Here is a 20,387-nt window from a genome sequence, read left to right as displayed (position 1 = left end):
TTTGCTGCAGTGTTCATGAGTACTCCTGTAATAGGATTTGAGTATGAATTAAATCCACGCTTATTTGAAACATTTAATGGATTTTATCACGAGTGATTGTGAGACAATAATATCTTATATTCTTGAAACCAAGGCATGTGAGTTGTAATTTACAATTCGGTTGCACATTGACATATGTAAACACACCAGTAACTTGGTGTTATAAAACATATTGATGTGTGTGATTTGATGACTAAGTACAAGCAAGAATTTGAATCGAAGTGTATCCATTCCTTTTACCCTAAGAGGGATAAAAGCGATATTTGTGGGCCCCTCAATGATTTAGTGATGACAACCCTGAGTGCTTGGCCAAGCCTGGACTGATTTGATTTGTTCAATTAGTCGGTCATCATAAATCGGAAATCGGGAAACAACATATGGACAGATAGAATGATTATAATCCATGTCTCATGTCCATATGATATCTAGAATGGAGGAATATATGATCCCTTATCTAATGGGCGCATCATTGACTAGGTCAGAGTTCGACAGTGACTTTTTAAGAGCTACGATTGCTAGTCGGGATTTTGGAGTCGTACTTGAAATAATAGTTATTAGACTTATCCAAGTGGGAGACTATTGGATTAGGTGTCTAAGCCCATAACTATGATTGGTATGTACTTGACCCGAGATTAGCATGATCCATTTCGGGTTGCATATCACCAGGACAATTTGATAGGATGGAAACTGTTGGATTAGTGTCTAAGTCCATAACTACAATTGGTATGTACTTGACCCAAATTGGCATGGTCCATTTGGGTTGCATGACATCGGAACAATTGGATAGACAAAATGAGAAAAAAGGATACTAGTGATTTATATTAATATATTATAAGTTCTAATATATTAATATGGAATCATATTATTTAATTAGTATTGATGAAGAATTAATTTAGAATTAATTTAGTGATCAAAAGGGACTAATTAAATATGGACTCTTATATATGGTGGACCAAGTTCATTTAGTTTGGGCTAAGCTTTCATGGATAGTCCATGGAGTGTTTAACCCATGGATCCTATGGAAATGAAAGGTCATGGGTATTAGGGCTTACATGAATAGAACCCTAATCATGCGCACTACATAAAGAGGTCTATGGTTCATGAAATGGGGCTAAATGCTAGGCACTAGAGTGTGTACATAAAGAGGGAAAACCAATTTCATGAGTGTGAACCTAAGTATCCTTATTCTCAAGTTATTCCAAGGGTTCTTGGTGTTGTCTGAACCATTTGAGGTGCAACACTTGAGGCACTAGGCTCTTAAAGGTTCAAGACTTCAAGCTCCATCAAAAGGTATGTCATTCTACTAGATTCTTTTAGTATAGTTGCTTCATATTATGATAGTTAGGATGAAACCTTGGAATATTGAATATTTGCATGTATAATAGAGAAAACATAGATCCAAGGTTTATAGGGTTGCATGTACACCATAGGAGTGTTAGAATGATCAAAACCCTTTAGTGGTATCAGAGCCTAGACTTCTTTTCATTTATAATTGATGCAAATTGCCGAAAATTGAAGTTTGTATGCTGTCTGGACAGCTGACTCGCCGAGTCCATTAAGGGACTTGACGAGTCCATGCCTAAATTCATCAAACTCGTCGAGTTGGTTCTTGCACTCGACGAGTTAGACCCCCTAACAACATATCTTCAAGTTTTAAGGCTGGAATTGGTCTAGAATCATTGCCTTAAACCGTTTTGGACTTATAAAACTTGTTTTTTGATGTGGTAATGATTATGGTAAACCAATTTCAGGGTTGTTATCAAAACTTCAAGTTTTATGTGTGTTTATGTAATTCTTGAAATTGTTGATATGACTGTTCATACACTTATGAGTTTTGGTAGATCATAGGAATTATTTGCAAATTGTTTTTAGTTAATTCTTGATATAAATGTGTTTTAATGGAGTCCATAATTTGTCCTCAAGTTATGGATTACCAAAAGTCATTTCTTTTAAAGATTTATTAAAATGCATAGGTTACACAGTTGAAGAGTCTTTTTGTTTTATGAACTCCATAACTTGTCCTCAAGTTATGGATGTTCAAGAGTCTCTTCATTAAAGTTTTTAAAACCTTAATTAAACTCATAAGTTATGAAAAACCAAAAGCTTTGAATAGTTCAAAACCTGCCCTCAAGTTTTGGAATTTGTAAAGTTTCCCATCATGAATACTTTAATTCCAAGTTAAGTCATTAGAATTTTAAAAGTTAAAATTCAACCCTTATACTTTATAGTATTATAAGTTAATAATAATTTATATATGTATAAGAATAAAGTCAGTCTTACCGTTAGTAGGCCTCATTCATGAAGTCGGTCTATAAGGGGGTATAAGGTTGATGCCTATAAAATGGCAGTTTAATGGGTGTCCACTCTCACCCACCGCTTCCTTGACTGGTGGAGGGTCGTTAGCCAAACGGGTAGGACAAGGACTATAATTATCCCTTCATTACAAGTATAATGATAAATATAAAGTAACTAAACCTTTTATAAATTTCCAATCTTAGTTACTTTAGTAAAATGTGAATTTGGTGCTAACCCATGAAATTACACTTTGCACATTGCTTAAGTCGGTAGTGGAGCGTGTGTGGTTAACTGATACACTAGCCTTGATTTAACAAGGTAGGAAAAGGGTAACTTAATGTTTATCATAGGATCGGTGGAGTGCATGTGGTTAACCGGCACATCGATTAAGTGATAAATATTAAGGGTACCAAGTATATTTGCATGGTTATTCACACCTTGTTTGTGATCCTCGACATCCCAGTCAAAAACTTGAGAGGGCACAATCGAGATTGAAACATGCCATTGAAAAGTTCAATTAATCTCAAAAGATCTAGGAGTTTCAAACCAATTAAAACCTAATTTCTATTTCGTTTTTCATGGTGGAAATTGGTGAATCGTCATTCGCCTACCTTCAAATATTCTATAGCTTGAATTACGGCATCCCTCTTCCAAGTTATAAAATATTGTGTTGGGTCCTAGCCTTAATATTTCATATTGGGTGATATATTAAGGACTTAAATCAACTAACTTGAATATCTCCCAAAAGATGTCTAGTTCGACAATTATGATCTTCCCAAATCTCTTGGAACAAGCTTTCCTAAATGAAGATGATGTTCCGTGGTTGGATAATGGAAATCATAATTCTCTTCCTCCACCTCCTCCAATTATTCTCCCTAACCCACAAGTTCTTGAATAGTTCAAGGTCACTCAAGCCCTATTGGCAAGTAAAGTCTATGTGTGCTCACATCTTGGAGATGAAGTCACATATTGACAAGCCGGGAGAGTTGGGTGTCAAAGTCTTGAGGAAGTTGGTTGTTGACTAAGTTCTTCAATCACTTTCTATGTCACATAGTGAGTTCTTTAAGGACTACTATGTAACATACTATGACATGACCCTTAATGATCTTACATATTTGCTTAATGCTGCTGAATCAACAATGATTTCGAGCACTGGTAAAGCAAATTTGATTAGAAGATCAACTTCCCAAACTTCCATGGACATTAACAATGGTAACACTGGATACCTAGAAAAGCTTTCTCTTCCCAATGGAAAGGGATCAGCCATAGTCAAAAGAGAAAGGCTAAGTCTGAGATTGTCCCGTGTACCAATCCCAAATGATCCATATGTTTCTATTGCAAAATGAAGGGACATTGGTTGCGAAGCTGTCCTGGCTACCTGAAAGATCTGAGAGAAGGAAGAATCTAAAAGTTTAACTCTGATTCAGGTAAGTCCACTATCTAACTTTTTAAAGTTCCCAATTGATGATTCTTAATACAAAATGTGACTCGGTTACATTTTGGTGTTTGGCAGGATCAAGCAAAGGGAAGGAAGCTTAAAGGAAGAGTATGATGAATCTGATCGCGAAGATGGATTTCAATCGCATGGTTTGATGATTGGATTCTTGAGCTACTACTTAGGAGTTATGATAGATTTCTAGAAAATATGTAATAGCATAGTTTTCATTTAATGTTGCATTGTAAGGGAAAAGTTTTTTGAGCATTTATAAATAAATAAAATTTTGTTTTACTTTATTTTATATCTCCTTGCAATGACATTGATGGAAAATTGATATTTATATGTTTCTAGCAATATTGGAAATATGAATTTGATTCTTTCTTTTGTGGTAATGTCTAAATTTACCAAATAAGGAAAGATTCTCATCTCCCAAGTTTCAATTGGACAGAAACTTGGAATCATGCAAGTCGTATGATGAATGAGAATTTTCATCTTTGGGAGATTGTTGTATTAGTGTCTAAGTCCATAATTATAATTGATTTGTACTTGACCCGATTTGGCATGGTCCATTTGGATTGCATGGCATCGGAACAATTGGATAGACAAAATGAGAAAAAAGGATACTGGTGATTTATACTAATATATTAATATGGAATCATATTATTTAATTAGTATTGATCAAGAATTAATTTAGTGATCGAAAGGGACTAATTAAATATCGACTCTTATATATGGTGGGCCAAGTTCATTTAGGTTGGGCTAAGTTTTCATGGATAGTCCATGGAGTGTTTAACCCATGGATCCTATGGAAATGAAAGGTCATGGGTTAGGGTTTACATGAATGTAACCCTAATCCTCCACACTATATAAAGAGGTCTATGGTTCATAAAATGGGGCTAAGTGCTAGGCACTAGAGTGTGTACACAAAGAGGGCAAACCGATTTCATGAGTGTGAACCTAAGTATCCTTATTCTCAAGTTATTCCAAGGGTTCTTGGTGTTGTGTGAACCATTTGAGGTGCAACACTTGAGGCACTAGGCTCTTAAAGGTTCAAGACTTCAAGCTCCATCAAAAGGTATGTCATTCTACTAGATTCTTGTAGTACAGTTGCTTCATATTATGCTAGTTAGGATGAAACCTTGGAATATTGAATATTAGCATGTATAATTGTAACGCTCGGGTTTCAGGGCTAAGCATTTTAGATGATGTAATAGTCTAGGTCAACTATTGTAACTCTTTTTGATGTAATAAAGATGAAATATTTGAGTATTATGTGAATTATGCGCCTTTAAGTGCTTATTACTTAATTATAAATATGTAATAAAAAAAGAATAAAAATAAGCGTCAAAATTAAAGTGTGAGATAAACTCGATATCTCTACATAAAGTTGTAGTGGTCTAAAAAAGGATTATGGGGATATAAAGAACGCCGAAATCCGAGTTATAACGAAGAAGTTATGACCCGTCGAAGTTTCACGACGGAACCGACGCGACACCAGGAAGAGTAAATAGTGAATTTACGATAGAGCGAATTTTAGCCTTAGCGATCTAAATGAAAGTCGTAGAATATGTTAAACCGAGAGCATGGTAAAAAGAACGCCCAAATCTGACTTCGTTTGAGCAAGTTATGATTTTCCGAAGTTTCGGCTTAGCAGTGTACAGCCCGGAGTTCGAATATTAGATCGAGCGGTTTTTAGCCGACACAACCTAAACGATTATCGAAGATCTCGTTATTAGTAGCATAACAATAAAAAGACAGACGAAAACGGACGTTGGATGAAGAAGTTATGAGATTTTAACGGACCAATCATGTCCCGACCTATTAATAATATAACTTCTAAAATAAAGTCGAAATTAGTTGACGGAGCACGTATGAGGAAGATACTAAATTTTGAAGTCGGGAAGGAAAATTGCGAAGCCTGATGCGATGATGCTGACGTGGCACATTTCCATCCGTCGATTACTGATCACAGATCACCTTCGGATTCGGACACGTCATCCTTCGTTACGCCTCACGTCCGAGGCCAAGTACGCCCAGCGTACTTCGATTCTTATCCATTTCGATGCACATGCGAGACAGCTGGTGTTAGCTGGCAGCCTTATCCGAAGCTACACCCAGTGTAGCCTCTTGCGAACGCGTCGCGTAAGTCCGAAGCTAGCCCTATAAAAGGGTGTGAGATGTTCCGAGGAAAATGCACCAAATCCACACTCTCTCTAGTTTCTTTCTCTCTCTAGCTTATCCTAACCCCCCTAAACCCTAGGGAACCCCCTAGTACCTGAAGGAAGCCCCAAGGCTCCCGGAGTCCCGAGAAAAAGGGTCTTTCGGTTTAGAGACGCTTCTCCAAGCGAAGCGCAGTTTTCTTTAAAACCCGATGTAAATGAGCTACGCCTATGAAACTTTTAACATAGCTTTTAAATAATTATACTGATGTTATTAGTTCCTTAGTATATTTAATTAGGCTATTATTATGGATTATATAATGTCGTTATAATATCTTTTTAACCACTCGCGGTATGGGGGATCTGGTTTGGAGGGCCGCTTGGGTTGCTGGATTCTGAAGTGCTTATATGCCGAAATGATCCTGCCCTCCGGTGTTCCATGTTTGGCTTCTTCTGTATATAGTGGGTGAAAAGTATTATGTCGCGCTTATATAATAGTAATAATAGTTAGACTATTAATTAGTCGCGGTTAACATTAGACTAAACCCTAGTGGTATTGATACTAGGTTTTGTCGAGGGAAAAATTGTTTTGAGATAACGAAGCGTTGTTCGAGTGCAGAGTCACCACCTTTCAATTGAGTGCATAGTCCCTTTCATCTTACACATAGATATGAAGTATTTATTATATAATTTACGTGTTGTGTGTGCATAATGCCTGAATACTTGTTGTCTTTGTTTGACGAAAGATTTTTATACAAGTTTTAAATGTTTTAAACTGTATACGTATTTTATATCTACAAAATGTGTTGGGTAAAACATGGGTAGATGTAATAGCTGTTGTGTGACCAAATAAAACAATGAGAGGCCTCGTTATAGATGTTATTGAGGATCCGGTCATCTAGCGGAGTATAGATGACGACCACGGACTATTCTAGACAGTCTAGTGGAACGCTAGCATGCTCGCAACCTATAGGTGTTTATTTGAACTATGTGTTTACCAGCAGTACTCCATTCGCCCACATGGTTGCCTTATTGGACATGAATTGCTGAGGAATCCCCGAAGCATGTGTTGTCACCCCGATGAAAGTCCTTAGACTAGGTCCCTTGTGTTAGGTGTTTTAGGGACGTAAAGTGAGGATAACGGGAACGGGTAATTGGGTTTGTTTGGTTTGATAAAGTTAATAAACTTATTTATTGTGGGTTGAAAACCCTATGTGCTCACCAGGCTCCCAAGCCTGACCACTCAGTTTCTTGCATTACAGGTAGTGTCGCATGAGCATAGATGTTTGGATGAGAAATAAGGGATTATAGGCCTGTAAATACGGAATAATGTAGTAAGGCCTATGTTGTAATGTTTATGCTTATGATCTATATCAAACATGATATCCTGAGTCTTTTAATTAAATACATTTATATGGAAATTGTAACATCCCGGAATAGCAAGAGTAAAGTTGAAGGGCTAAAAGAGTAAAATGGGAAGGAGCGACTCGGCGAGTCCAAGAGTGGACTCGGCGAGTAGGGTCGTGACTCTAGTCGCGTGTTAAATGACCAACTCGGCGAGTAGCATGGGTGGACTCGGCGAGTTGGTGCTGAGTGGAGAAAACCCTAAATCCGGAGGTTGAGCCCTATATAAAGAACATTATGTCTCCTCCCCAGCCTCCTTATCACCCCTTGAGTTCAAGAAGCCCTAATTTCATGAGGAAACCCCATTGTTGAGTGAATTAGAGCTTGGAGAAGGTGCTTTAATCTTGAAGATTGGAGGCTTGTATCAGGAAGCTTGGGGGAATCATCAATCTACAGTTGGTTGGGCTCATTCCAAGGGTAAGGGACCATTTCCTTAAGCTATTTTCTTCATGGATTCATGTGTGGTGGTTGGTATGGCATCAAAAGTGAGATAGAAGCTTAGATCTGAGGATGATACTTCAGATCTAAGCTTGTGATGGTCCTATATGTCATAAAGTCCCTGTTGATGAGTGTTTGAAGGAGTTATTTTGTCCCAAACCCTAGCCCTAGAGTGCAAAGTGCCTAGATCTCCTTGGATTCACGTAAAGTTTGCCACTTTACGTGATGGATGGCCTTAGGAAGGGTAGATCTATGGTTTGGATCATCTGCATGGGTTGGAAAGCCTCTGTATGGATTCAGACCCGGTGGTACTCGACGAGTCACATGGGTGGGCTCGGCGAGTTGCTAGAAGATAGGCTGGGACTCGACGAGTTGGAAGAACAACTCGGTGAGTTGGATGAAGATGGTCTGGAACTCGACGAGTTGGAAGAACAACTCGGCGAGTAGGTTGAAGATAGCCTTAGACTCGACGAGTCTGTTCTTGGACTCGGCGAGTCTTGTCGAAGAGTCCCAATCTTTTCTGATTGAGCCGTGAATCGGTGAGTCAAGGGATGACTCGGTGAGTTGTGTGTGAGTGGACTCAGAGTTGTTGAACTCGGCGAGTCTCGGGGTGACTCGGCGAGTTGAGTCGCGGATTGGGGGAATTCTGAGCATGGGGACTCGGCGAGTCATCGGGTTGACTCGGCGAGTATTGTCAGTCAGGGGTTGACTTTGACTTTGACTTTGACCAAGGGTTGACTAGTGATTTCCAGGGGCATTTTGGTAATTTTTGGATATTTTTTTGAGTTCAGTGCCTTGGTGGTTGTCCAGTGGTGGAGGTCGTATCAATAATCGGAGCAGCGTGGGTTATCTGTTCAGTCGGCAGTTTCGAGGTGAGTTATCCTCACTATATCAACAGGGTCTAAGGCACCAAGGCCGGCCCTTATCGGATTGAGATCCAGGTATTAGTTGTTATGTTATTGCTTTGATATGTTTGCATCCTGGTAGCTAGGATGGTATATGTTAGAGACCTGATTGAGATCGGTATTCTGAGATGTAGGGTGATGTTATGCTAGTGACCGGTTAGGTCGGTATCCTGGTAAGGATGATGATATGTTATGTGATCTGTTTGATTGACTTGTTGACTGTGAATTGCTATATGATTGTATGTTTATGTGCACATGGTTGTTTGGACTGGAGTTGGGTTGAGGCGGGTCCTGCTTTGTGCTATAGGCCAAGATACCCAGGCGGACCGGTTGTCCCGAAGGCCCAACGAGCGGTCCGGATAGGCTGTAGGCCCCAAGAGAGCGGACCAGACGTGCCGAGGCTCAGAGAGTGGACCAGGCCGACTGAAGGCCCGGTGCGGGCGGACCAGTCATACTGTAGACTTAGAGAGTGGACCATGTGGGTTGAAGGCATGGTGCGGGCGGACCAATCACACTACAGACTCGATGTATGTGGTTAGATTCGGAGAGTGGACCAGGTGGATTGAAGGCCCGGTGCGGGCGGACCAATCACACTGTAGACTCGAGGTATATGGCTAGACTCGGAGGGTGGACCAGGTGGACTGTTGGCCGGTGCGGCGGACCAGTCACACAGTAGACCCGAAGTGCATGGTTGTTCTGTGATCGGATATGTTATGGCATGTTATGCGTGTATGGTATATGTGGTTGGTATTTTGGGGATATCTCACTAAGCTTTCGGGCTTACAGTTGTGGTTTAATGTTTTTCAGGTTCTTCAGGATACCGTGGCAAGGCGAAGGTGTGATCGTACCGCTCCTAGTGTCTATGTTGTGATGAGATTCTGGGAATACTTAAAATAAATTGTATTGAAAACCTTTTTGTAATAACTTTAATGGAATCAGGTTGTTTTCCAAAATTTTAAATTGGTTGAAATTTTTGGTCGTTACAAAAATGCTTTTGATAAATCTTTATCATATTTTTGTTTTGGGACAAATTCCGCAACTATTTTATTTAAAGGGTTACTCTGATTTTCAAACAAGCATAAACAAAAATCGGTCTTTTCTGGCCTTGAAAATGGGGATGTCACAGTTGGTATCAGAGAATTAGTTTAAGCGAACTAGGAATTTGTAGGATTTCTAGACTTAAACTTAGAATGCTAAGTGGTGATTGTGAGGTGTGAGCACTAGCTTATTTTAGGAATCGTGTCTAAAATACTTTTATGTGCTAAATGCTTTGTGCCTGAGATGTTGTTATTTGTTTGGATCTATGGTCTATTGCCGATCGGATTTGGAAACCTTATGTGTTTAGGATTCTAAACGTACGACTACGATATTAGAACTAGCATGTAAACATTTCGGAGGGATAAGGATGATTTAAACGACCATCCTAAATAAAGATCTAAATTCACCTTATTCGGTGTATAGATCAAGATGGCAAGAACCCGCAGTGGAGCCGGGAATGCAAATGGAAACAGAAACCAACCTCCAGTGATTGGGCAAATACCGGTTGTGGTAGCAGCTCCTAAGCCAATAACGGTGGCCGGAGTGCAAGCAATGATCCAGATGATGTTGGATTATCAAATGGAGGAAACCAGACGTTTTCTCCAACAGAATCGAGAGGAAGCTACCATACCGATCGAACAGCCCGAGTTGAACGAAGGGTAGTCTGAGGAGTGGAACTATAGTGGGATCGTTGGTCAAGTCAACTCACCAATAGTTTGACAAAACAACCAGGATGACGGAGTCGAGAGGAATGGATGCAAGTACAAGGATTTTCTGACTTGCAAGCCATCGACTTTCACTAGAAAGGAAGATCCGATCGGAGTCATGGATTGGATCTCGGAGATGGAGTTAGCTTTCATGACGTGTGGTTGCAGAGGCAAACTGCAGACCACATTTGTTGTACGTCAGTTCCGAGGAGGCGTTGTGCGTTGGTGGAATACCCTGGGGAAGACTTTAAGCCCTAACGATCCCCTGCAGCTGACATGGGCAGAGTTCTTAGTGTAGTTCAAGCGAAAGTACTGCTTAGCTCAAAACTTTCTCCAGCTAGAAAACCAATTCCTGACCTTGAAGAAAGGAAGCATGTCAATTGATGAATACATAAACAACTTCACAGAGAAGATGGAGATCACCTTGCGTCTTGTTCCAGATGAGCTGACGAAAATCGACAAGTACGCAAAGGGACTTCCATGGGAGTACGCGGTGCTAGTAAGTCAGGCACCTACTCTGGAGGCAGCTATCTGGGCTGCCAAGTCTGTGGAGGATATGATTAAGGGAAGAACTACCAGCAAGGTTGAGGTTGGCGAGAAGAGGAAATTTGAAGGGTCTGCTAAACCCAACAATAAGAAGAGCAAGTTCGGTCCAAAGAAGTTCGGGGGAAGAGGAAATGAATCGAAATGGTGCGAGAAGTGCAAGAAGAAGTACTCCGAGAAATGTAGCGAGGAAGTGACCTGCTACAAGTGTGGGAAAATTGGGGCACTATGCCAACGAGTGCACTGTCAACAAAAGGGTGTGCTATGAGTGCCGTGAGGAAGGACACATTGCAAGGGATTTCCAGAAGAAGAAAGAGGCGGCAAGGCCCAACATTCCACCAAAGCCGAAGGCGAGAGCCTTCCAGATGACGCCCGAGGCTGCAAAGGAGGCAACAGACGTCGCTTCAGGTACATTTCTTGTAAATGGTTTGCCTGCCAATATACTATTTGATTCCGGAGCAAACTATTCCTTTGTGTCACATAAGTTTGGTGGGAAACTACCATTACCTGTAGAAAAACTTGATAATGCCCTGATTGTAGAAGTTGCTAGTGGCAAGTTCGTACCTGTTAGTAATTGTATTAAGAACGTAGTCATCGACCTAAATGGAAATGAATTCCACTAAGAGCTGTTACCCATAGAGTTGAAAGATTTTGACATCGTTTTGGGAATGGATTGGCTTAGCGCCAATAATGTCGAGATATTATGTCGAAAGAAGATAGTAAGCGTAAATCCCCCTGGAAAGGAGTCATTTTTGGTGTACGGGGACAAACGCAAAGTAAATTCTGGAATCATCTCCCTGATGAAAGCCAAAAAATGTTTATCCAAAGGATGTGCATCATATTTGGTATTTGTGATCAATGCTAAGAAGGAAAAGAAGGAGGTGCAGAATATACCAGTCGTATGTGATTATCCGGAAGTCTTTCCCGAAGATCTTCCCGGATTACCGACTGATAGACAAGTGGAGTTTCGGATAGACTTGTTACCAGGGAAGACACCAATAGCGAAAAGCACCGTACCGAATAGCTGTTGGATAAGGTGTCTAAGTCCATAACTATTTCTGGTTAGTACTTGACCCGACCCGGCATGGTCCATTTGGGTTGCATGGCACCATGCAATTGGATAGACTAAATGAGAGGAATAACACTTGGAGATTATTAATATATTATAAGTTCTAATATATTAATAATATTATTTGATTAGTTTGATCAAAGAATTAATTTGGAATTAATTAAGTGATCAAAAGATAACTAATTAAATATATGGGTTGATTATGTAAATCATTCATATCTTGTATAGTGGGCTAAGAGGCTCCATGGATTATCAAGTTGGGTTCTACCCATAGGATGCTCCATGGGGGTTACAAACCCATGGGTCATGGAAATGAAAAGTCATGACACATTAGGGTTTACATGGTGTAACCCTAGATGTGTCAACACTATATAAGGATCCCATTCTCCACCAAAATCGGCGACACATAAGAAACTAGAGGGCTAGGACGATTTCAAGAAGTGTGTATTCTCTCAAAAGTCTTTCCAAGAGCATTTGGTGTTGTATGAAGTATTTGAGGCATCACACTTGGGGTGCTAGGCTCACAAGGTTTCAAGGAACATACACAACAACAAGACAAACATAGATCCAAGGTTATTAGGGTTGCATGTACACTTAGGAAGTGTTAGAATGCTCAAAACCCATCAGTGGTATCAGAGACTAGGCTTGTTTGTTTGTTATTTGTGCTTAAAAGTTGAAAAAAGTCGAAAAACTTGTTGTCTGCCTGATGAACTCGCCGAGTCCATGGGGAGACTCGCCGAGTTCACTTGTATCTTCAACCTACTCGCCGAGTAGGTTCATGCAATCGGCGAGTAGGAGCCACAGAGTGCAGATTTTCGACTTTAGTTGCTGGAAATGGACTAGAAACATTACCCTAAACTGTTTTGGTACTTGAAAACTTGTTTTAGATGGTGTAATGTCTTTGCTAATCCATTTACAACAACTAGTTATCAAAATTACAAAGTTTTAAGTGTAATTTTGATTCATGAAAGTGTTCATATTCATGTTCTTGATCTTATGATGTTTAGATGATCATATGAATTATTTGTAACCTATGTGGTAGTTTAATTCTTGATCATAATGTGTTTTAATGGAGTCCATAACTTGTCCTCAAGTTATGGAAAAACCAAAAGTCACTTGAGTTAAAACCATTAAAAGAACACAAGAGTTAGAAAAATGAAGAGTCTTCATTTTTATTACTCTAATAAACTCATAAGTTACAAGAAATGAAAAGTTTTGAAAGTTTACAAAACTTGCCCTCAAGTTTTGGAACAAGTAAAGTCATGTTAAAAACTTTAGTTTCAACCCTTAGAATTTTAAAAGTTAAAATTCAACCCTTATACTTATATTATTATGATTTAATAATTATATATATATATATATATATATATATATATATATATATATATATATATATATATATATATATGTATAAGAACAAAGTCGTCTTACCGCTAGTACGCCTCATTCACGAAGACGGTCTATAAGGTGGGTATAAGGTTGTTGCCTATAAAATGGCAACTTAATGGGTGTCCACTCTCACCCACCGCTTGCTTGACCGGTGGAGGGTCGTTAGCCGAACGGGTAAGACAAGGACTTATAAATTCTCATTAAAAGTATGATGAATATTATAAAAGTAACTAAATGTTTTATTTAAATTCTCAATCTTAGTTACTTTAGGAAAAATGTGAATAAGGTGCTAATCCATTAAATTACACTTTACACTTTGTTTAAGTCGTTGGTGGAGCGTGTGTGGTTAACCAGCACACTAACTTGGACTTAACAAGGTAGGTAAATGGTGACTTAAAGTTTATTATAGTATCGGTGGAGTGTGTGTGGTTTATCGGCACATCGATTGAGTGATAAACTTTAAGGGTACCAAGTGATTTGCATGGTTACTTCACACCTCGTTTTGTGATCCTCGGTATCCCAGTCACAAAACTTGGAGGGCACACTCGAGATTGAAACATGCCTTTGAAAAGTTCATTGAATCTCAAAGAATCTAGGAGTTTCTAAGAACCAATCAAAAACCTAATATTTAATATTTCCGTTTTCGTGGTGGAAATTGGTGAATCGTCATTCACCTACCTTTCAAATATGTTATAGCTTGGATTACGGCATACCTCTTCTAAGTTATAATATATTGTGATTGGGTCCTAGCCTTAATATTACATTTGGGTGTTTTATTAAGGATTCTCTTAATATCTAAACTAATCTTGTCCTTTTCTTTCAGATGTCTTCAAACAATGTTGCTTCTGGCTCTAACCCTAATGGCTCCTTTACCCTTATGAACCTGTGTGGGAAAGTCACTTTTGATGGATCCAACTTCAATGAATGGATCAGAAACATCAGGATGATTACCCGATACGAGGACAAAGAATATGTCCTTGACAAGGAGCTTAAGGAGATTGATGAGACCACTGCAACTCCTCAGGAGATCGCTGACTTTCAGGCACATGAAAGGGATGCTACGAAAGTGGCATGCATCATGAAGGTCACGATGACAGCGGAACTCCAAAAGTCTTATGAGGATTTCTACCCTTATGAAATGCACCAAGATCTGATGGAAAGATACCATCAAAGTGCACGACAAGAGAGGTATGAAATCATCTGCTCCATGATAACAACCATAATGAAGGACGGGGAATCCGTCACGAGCCACATGCAGAAAATGCAAAGGTATGTGGATCGATTGCTGAAGCTTAATGTGAACTTCCCTGAGGAGCTTGCAATGGATATCATTTTGCACTCCTTACCATTATGTTATGATAAATTCCGCATGACATATCACATGAATAAGGAAGAGGTCACACTCAGCAAACTTCAGGGACTTCTCAAGACCGCAGAAACAGGTCTTAAGGGGAAGTCGGTTGTTAACACTCCTACTCCAAACTCTACTCCGGTTTTGGCAATCGGGAAAAGTCGAGGGAAGAAGAGAAAGAGCTCTTCTAAGGGTACCAAGGCTCAGACCCTTGATGGCTCTTCTTCAAGTGGAACCAAGAAAGGTTTCGTCACTCCTTCTTCTGACCCAAAAGAAGCTGAATGCTTCTATTTCCATGAAAAATCACATTGGAAGCGGAACTGCCCAAAATACCAGCAAGATGTGAAGGATGGGAAAGTTAAACCCAACCATGCAGGTATTTACACTATCATTTCTAATAACTCACCCCATTCTAAATCTTGGGTCCTTGATACCGGTTGTGGTATTCATATTTGTTGTGACTTGCAGGGACTAAGAAGAAGTGAGAATGTGGAGCGAGGAAGAATAAACTTAATCATGGGGAATAGGAAAGCTTTACATGTCACCAAGATTGGAGTTTATACTTTATCGTTAAGTAGTGGGTTTAGTTTAGATTTGAATAAGTGTTGTTATTTGCTAGAAATGGCAAGAAATATTATTTCCTTTCATGCATTGTATAAACAAGGTTTCACCTTTTCATTTGATAATGAAGTTGGTTCGACTAATGCTTTCTTTAATAATGTTCTTTATTTTAAAGCATTACCTTGTGATGGCGTGTATGAAACAGTATATGTGGTTGATAACTTAGGAAATAATGTATTGTGTATTGATTCTGTTAATAATAACTTGGATAAAGCATCATTATGGCATTGTCGTTTTGGACATATAAGCAAGAAACGCATAGGCCAACTCCAAAAGGATGGAGTCTTGGAGTCATTTGACCTAAAGTCAGATGATAGTTGCGAATCATGCTTACTTGGAAAAATGACAAAGTCACCCTTCACAGGCTCGTGTGAAAGGGGTGAAGGTTTGTTGGACCTTGTACACACGGATGTGTGTGGACCATTCAAACATGCCACAAGGGATGCTAATCGTTATTATTTGACTTTTACTGATGATTACAGTGGATATGGATATGTCTACTTGATCAAGCATAAGTCAGAGACTTTCGAAAGGTTTAAGGAATTTAAACAGGAAGTCGAGAATCAATTGGGCAGAAACATTAAGATGCTTCGATCCGATCGTGGTGGTGAGTATCTTAGTTCAGATTTCCTTGACTATCTAAGGGAATGTGGGATAGTCTCACAATTGACACCTCCCAGGACACCATAGTTGAATGGTGTGGCTGAGAGGCATAATCGAACCTTGTTGGATATGGTTCGTTCCATGATGAGTCGAGCTTCGCTACCAATCTCATTCTGGGGGTATGCCTTAGAGACTGCCGCCCATATCCTTAATCTAGTCCCTACAAAGAAAGTTGCCAAAACTCCTCACGAGATGTGGATTGGTAAAGTGCCTAAACTAGACCACATCAAGATTTGGGGTTGCGAGGCTTTCGTAAGACGCGAGACTCATGATAAGCTCGAACCCCAAAGCGAGAGGTGTATTTTCATCGGTTACCCACAACAATCCTTTGGTTACCTCTTCTACAGACCTAGCGAAAATGTGGTCTTTGTAGCTAGGAGGGCTTTCTTTAGAGAGAGAGAGAGAGAGAGAGTTCATAAGCCAAGGAAACAGTGGGAGGCAAGTTGATCTTGAAGAAATTCAAGAGTCAAGCGGTGAAGGAACTTCAAACCCTAGCACTCAACTTGAGGAGGAAACTCCTGTTGAGCCAATTGACAAGTTTGTACCTCTGAGGCGTTCCACAAGGGTTAGGAATGCTCCTGAGCATTACTATGGATTCCACATTCCTGTAGAAGGTGATACACTTATCAGTGATGAGACACTGATAGGTCTGGATGAACCTAGCAGTTACGCGGAAGCCATGGCAGGCCCTGAGTCAACCAAGTGGAAAGAGGCAATGGACAGCGAAATACAGTCCATGTATGACAATCAAGTTTGGAACTTGGTTGAGAATGTACCGGGTCGTAAGACATTTGAGTGCAAATGGGTCTTCAAGAAGAAGACCGACATGGATGGTAAAGTACACACTTATAAGGCTAGACTGGTTGCAAAGGGCTTCTCTCAAATTCCTGGAGTGGACTATGATGAGACCTTTTCTCCAGTAGCCAAGATTAAGTCTATTTGGGTTCTGTTGGCCATAGATGCATTTCATGACTATGAAATATGGCAAATGGATGTCAAAACCGCTTTCCTTAATGGAAAGTTGGCTGAAGATGTTTACATGAGTCAGCCAGAGGGTGTTGTCAGCAACGACTACCCTAATAGAGTGTGTAAGCTTGAGAAATCCATTTATGGATTGAAGCAAGCACCTCGCAGGTGGAATCTTTGCTTTGATGAAAAGGTCAAGGAATTTGGCTTTTCTAGGAGTGAAGATGAGTCTTGCGTGTATGTCAAGGCTAGTGGGAGTATAGTTAGCTTTTTGGTGTTGTATGTGGATGACATACTACTCATGGGAAATGACATCCCAACTCTGCAGGAAGTTAAGTCCTGGCTTGGGAAGTGTTTCTCTATGAAGGACCTAGGAGAAGCTGCCTATATTCTAGGGATAAGGATCTTGAGAGATCGGAGTAAAAGACTAATTAGACTTAGTCAGAGTACCTACTTGGATAAGGTGCTGAAGAGATTCAACATGCAGGACTCCAAGAAAGGAGAGTTACCCATCCAGAGTAACACCAGATTGAGAAAGACACAAAGCCCTAACACTGAGGCTGAGATTGCAGAAATGAGTCGAATACCATATGCTTCGGCTGTTGGATCGATCATGTATGCAATGACGTGTACTCGACCTGCTGTAGCCTTTGACCTGAGCATGGTTAGCAGGTATCAGGCGAACCCTGGCAAGGCACACTGGACCGCGGTAAAGAATATCCTCAAGTACCTACGGAGGACTAAGGACTGGGTCCTTACCCTCGGTGGGAGTGATGACTTGAGAGTTGTAGGGTATAGTGATGCTAGCTTCCAGACTGATAGGGATAATTTCCGCTCTCAGTCGGGCTGGGTCTTTACCCTAAATGGAGGAGCAATTTCTTGGAAGAGTTCCAAGCAAGAGACAGTGGCTGATTCAACTTGTGAATCAGAGTATATTGCAACTAGCGAGGCGGCTGTGACATCCCCAAAATCTCGGCCAGAAAAGACCGATTTCATTTATGCTTTTTAAAACATTTTCAGAGTAAATCCGTTTGATTTTAAAAGAGATGCGGAATTTGTTCCCAAAAACAAAACATGATAAAATAAATATTTATCAAAACATTTCATATAGAAATATGATTTCATTTCGTAAATCAAAAGTCGGGATGTCATGTTCCGATACAGATCACAAAGCATAAACGATAACATTACAAGTCGTTCAACAAATATATACATATACAGACTTGTAAACAAAAACAACTTGATGATTCGCCCATCTTAAGCTCTTGCGCCACTTCCTGTAATACAAATCAACTGAGTGGGTCAGGCTTGGGAGCCTGGTGAGCATATAGGGTTTTCAAACCCACAATAATTATATTTAATTACAACAATCAACAATAAACCCGATTACCCATTCCCGTTATCCTCACCTTACGTTCCTAAAAATAACGTCTATTATAAGGAACTTATTTCAGGATTTTCATCGGGACGGACATTACTGCAGAGGGGCTTCCTCAACAATAAGTGTCCTAAAGGCAACCATGTGGGGGATAGAGTACACCGGTGAACACGTCGTTCACAACACCTACAGGTAATGAGCCTGCTAGTGTTCCACAGGACAGTCTAGAATAGTCCGTGGTCGTCATCCATACTCTGCTGAATGACTAGAATAACACCAATAACACCGAGGCCTCTCATCTGTTTATTACACACCAATTATCTACCCATGTTCTACCCAACATATTAGTAGATAAAAATATACATTTTTATACACTGTTTTAAAAACCTGTATAACATGTTTTAATCAATACATATTCCACATAACAGATGAGGCATACACACATAACACGTATTTCGTAGAGAATATACATTCACACATATAACCACAAAATATATACACGTAGCACGTATTTTATATTAAATACTTCATAATATTGCGTATTGAAAAGGGACTATACACTCACCTGATCAGGAGATGATCCGACAGTACTACGGCTTATAGAAGTAGCGTCTCTCCGTAGATCTGGAAGATCTTCACAAAAACCGGCTCCTCGCGGGCAGGGCTTCGGCTCGGGAATAACGCTCTTCGGGATTCTCGGGGCTTCGGATCTCGCTTCAGGGCTAGGGAATAATACCGGGGCTTCGGGATATGATTGGCACGCAAATCGAGGCAAAACTTAGAGAGAGAGAAGAGTTTGAACAAGAGAAAATGGCTGATTTCGAGTTCTATTTATAGGCTGAGGGTCTGGGATTACGCGGGGCGTAATCTCAAATTACGCAGGGCGTACTCAGTACGCGGGGCGTACTCGGTTACGCGGGGTGTACTTTGACGTCACTGCATGCGTCGATCTGTGGCACTCGAGTATTGGTCAGACAAGTTGCATCCGACTGAGTACGCGGGGCGTACTCAATTACGCGGGGCGTAATTGACTCGTCGAACTTCTAAATTGCGTAACTTTCACATACGAGCTCCGTTTTCGACGTTCTTTATATCCACGCGAAGGTCAGACCATACTCTACAACTTTCATTTAGACTCCGTTGGCTAATTTTGACTTTTATTTTTATTATTTATTTTTAGAAGGCCGGGACAGAAAAACTTCGTTATAAATTCATAACTTCTTCGTCTGACGTCCGTTCTCGCCTAACTTTTCATCGTTTCGCTACTAACAACGAGATCTTCGATTCTCATTTAGATTGTTTCGGCTAAAAGCTGCTCGATCTCAAATCGAGTATTTGGGCTGCATACTGCTAAGTCAAAACTTAGAAAAATCATAACTTCCTCATACGAAGTCAGATTTGGGCGTTCCTTTTATGCACGCTCTCGGTTTAACGAAATCTACGACTTTCGTTTAGATCGCTAAGGCTAAATATCGCTCTATCTTAAATTCATATTTTACGTCACTCGACGTCGTGCCGGTTCTGTCGCGAAACTTCGACAGGTCCTAACTTCTTCGTTATAACTCGGATTTTGGCATTCCTTATATCTCCGGAATCCTTGTTTCAACCACTACAACTTTATGAAAAGATATCGGGCTTATCTCACACTTAAATTTTGACGCTTATTTTATTCTTAATTCATTAACTTATAATAATTAAGAAAATAAACACATAAATCACATAATTCACATAATTCACAAATAATACATTTTTTTATTATTTCAAATTGGGTTACAAAGGTTAACCTAGACTATTACATTGCTAAAAATGGCAATCCCAGAAACACGGGCGTTACAATTCTCTCCACCTTAGAATGATTCCGTCCCCGGAATCACACACCAGCAAACAAATGCGGATAGCGACTCATCATGTCACTCTCCGTCTCCCAGGTGAGATTCGGCCCATTCGTGTGTTTCCATCGGACAAGCACTAACTCAACCATCTT

Source organism: Lactuca sativa, chromosome 9 (genome assembly GCF_002870075.4).
Source record: "Lactuca sativa cultivar Salinas chromosome 9, Lsat_Salinas_v11, whole genome shotgun sequence".
Taxonomy (NCBI): Eukaryota; Viridiplantae; Streptophyta; class Magnoliopsida; order Asterales; family Asteraceae; genus Lactuca; species Lactuca sativa.
This window is presented reverse-complemented; position numbering follows the sequence as displayed.